This window comes from Myotis lucifugus, unplaced genomic scaffold (genome assembly GCF_000147115.1).
Source record: "Myotis lucifugus unplaced genomic scaffold, Myoluc2.0 scaffold_614, whole genome shotgun sequence".
Taxonomy (NCBI): Eukaryota; Metazoa; Chordata; class Mammalia; order Chiroptera; family Vespertilionidae; genus Myotis; species Myotis lucifugus.
The window spans coordinates 23,112-25,637 of NW_005871662.1; the positions used below are offsets into that span (position 1 = coordinate 23,112).

Consider the following 2,526-nt stretch of genomic DNA (forward strand, 5'->3'; position numbering starts at 1 on the left):
GCTGCAGGCAGCTCCTGCTCTGCACCCACCTGCCCGGGCTCATCCCACTGCGTGCTCCGAAGTTTCCCCGAGATCCTGCTGGGACAGAGCGTCCGAGGAGAGATGAACTGCTGCGGGAGGGAGTGGAGTGTTGCTCTGGCACCGAGACCAGGAACTCCTGGGAGAATGAGCATCCTGCACCGCCGCTTGCCGACTGCTTGCCGGCTTCAGTAGCAGGAGCCTCCGGGATGCTTCTGAGTAAACAACAGCTCTGTGGCCACACGTTGTTTTATGAGCTGAGTCATCAGACTGGCTGGCTCCTGGAAGGCCGCGGATTCTCCAGGCGGCAGCGGGCAAGGGGAGCGGAGCGGGGGGAGCCGGCCAGCTTTGCAGAGGGCCAGGCTCATTCGCCGGAGGTGATGGGGAGCGGGGCATCATTATGGAGCCTGCGCGTGTTAAAAACATTGTTGATTAACGGAAGTTCCACTTAACAGAAATAGATGCTGCTGTCTGCATCACGTACAGATCTGTTGGATTTCGGGCGATTATGAATGACCGCCAGTCCTCAAGAGTTTCCTGCTGAAAACTGGGTTCCCGTCCCACTCAGCAAGTTGCAGTTTATCGTCAGAGGCAATGAGTTCAACCCCAAAGTCATCGCGACATGTTAAGTCAAACTTTCTTGTTTCTTAAGCTCAATTTGCTCCTCTTTTACATGGCTACTCAGTAGGGTGTCTCGATCGATTTTTCATTAAAGCCAAGGTGCCCATATCCAGGGAATTTACCCTAATTAACTCCAGTTTCTGAATTTGGAGATTTGTGATTGGCTGAAGTCACAACCTGTTTCATTGTGTTCTCAGGAAACATACAGGCAGATCATTCACCCCTGAGCTAGAGGAGCTGGGTGCCTGTTAGGTGGCGGGCACGATGTCAGTCTCTGTGTGGGGTAAAACCACATGAAGAGCAATCGTTGCCACTGAGGAAGGAAGTAGATGCTTGTCAGTGTGCAAGGTGGACGCACTGATCTCTCGGAGGAGGTGGGGGAGGCAGGGCGGCAGGAGAGGCCTCATGGAGAGCAGCACCCTCCCGAAAGGGCAGCTGGGGAAGCTGGCCTTGGGGGGTGAGGAAGATCTATGTGTCAAGACAGGAGAGCACATGGGCTGAGGGGTACTGCACGCAAAGGCCCAGCCGGAGCCGGGGACTAGCAAACTCCAGTTTGTGTCTGGCGTTGGGATGGCCCTGGGGGCTCTTGGGGGAGCAGTTTCTGGGAGGTGACAGGGTCAGAAAGCAGAACTTCGAGGACTGAGAGTCAAAGGAATTGCATTGAAACAAAAGGATCTGCAGTGGATGATTCTCCTTCGAAGACAGACGAAGAGGCGCAAGAGAGAGGGGATGGGGGATGAGGGCACCGACAGGGCAGATGGTCCCTGGACCACAGGAGCCTGTGGAGCAGAACGGAGTAAAACTGGGGGACAGGGAGCAACAACGGTGCAGTGGGTTCCTGGGGATCCTGACGAGGAGCGGACGGCGAACCTGGGTGGTTGATGGTGAGAACAGAAAGAAGTGTGGGTGGGTCGGAGGGGGCGGGGGGCAGGGCGCAGGGTCCTGATGTTCAGAGGCAAGCTGGAGGTCAGCTCTCCTGCCGGGAGGGGCGTGCCTGTGCGGGTGAGAGCCAACGGAGAGCCGGAGGAAGGGCTCAGAGCAGATGCTGAGGGCGCCGGAGAGCAGGTGCACCGTCCCGCTGCAGGTGGATTCTCCAGAACACGTGCTCTGCCCTTTTGCTTCAACTCAAGAAAACAGCCTAAATTTAGCACCAACAGCAAGACCGTGGGGGCCTGGGTCTGACTGGATGCCCCCTGGGTGTGGTGCGCAGTCCCGGACCGGGGCCGTCTGCGTCTGGGGAACCTGCCGGCTGAGATGGGCGCAGACCGGGAATGAGAGGGGAAACTGGGAAAAGCCTTCTTTGGCGCTGAGATTGTTACCACGTACATCCGCTGATGGGGCGAAACCAGAGGATGAAATAAGAGCTTTAAGGTTGACCAGAAGGTCTGTGTAACCTGGCCCCACGTGCTGGATAGCTCCCCGGAGAAAGATCTGTGGGAATGTGGCTTTGTCCCCCGGTAACATTCTATGGTAGCCATGGGGCAGGGGTCTGTCACCCTGGCACAGTTAGCGACCTAAGTAAGGGCATCTCTTTTCTTATGTTCCCGGGCCAACAAAGCGCCTAGCTATTGAGAAACTCAATCACCCACAGAGCATGTTCGGGGGGCAGGAGTGGGCAGCCTTCATTGGTGGGAGGAGGAGTCTATAGGAACTTGGAGCTGGTGGCAATACAGTAGTCGCCCCTTATCCACGGTTTCATTTCCCACAGTTTCAGTTGCCTATCTTCACCTTGCAGTATGAAAATATTGAGTGGAAAATTCCAGAAAAACACAATTCATAAATTTTACATCATATGCCGTTCTGAGGAGTGCGATGAAATTCCACCCGGGACGTGAATCACCCCTTTGTCCAGTGTGTTCGTGCCGTGGACACTCTCCACCGTTAGTG

The 2,526-nt window shown here is 55.7% G+C and overlaps 1 long non-coding RNA gene across 1 annotated transcript; it reads left to right on the top strand.

The window, feature by feature from the left end:
* Window positions 1-132: 132 nt before the first annotated feature.
* Window positions 133-775, top strand: LOC111823682. Its single transcript, XR_002826755.1, has 2 exons — window positions 133-237; window positions 474-775. It is a non-coding gene; the product is annotated as an uncharacterized LOC111823682 (long non-coding RNA).
* The last annotated feature ends 1,751 nt before the right edge of the window (window positions 776-2,526 follow it).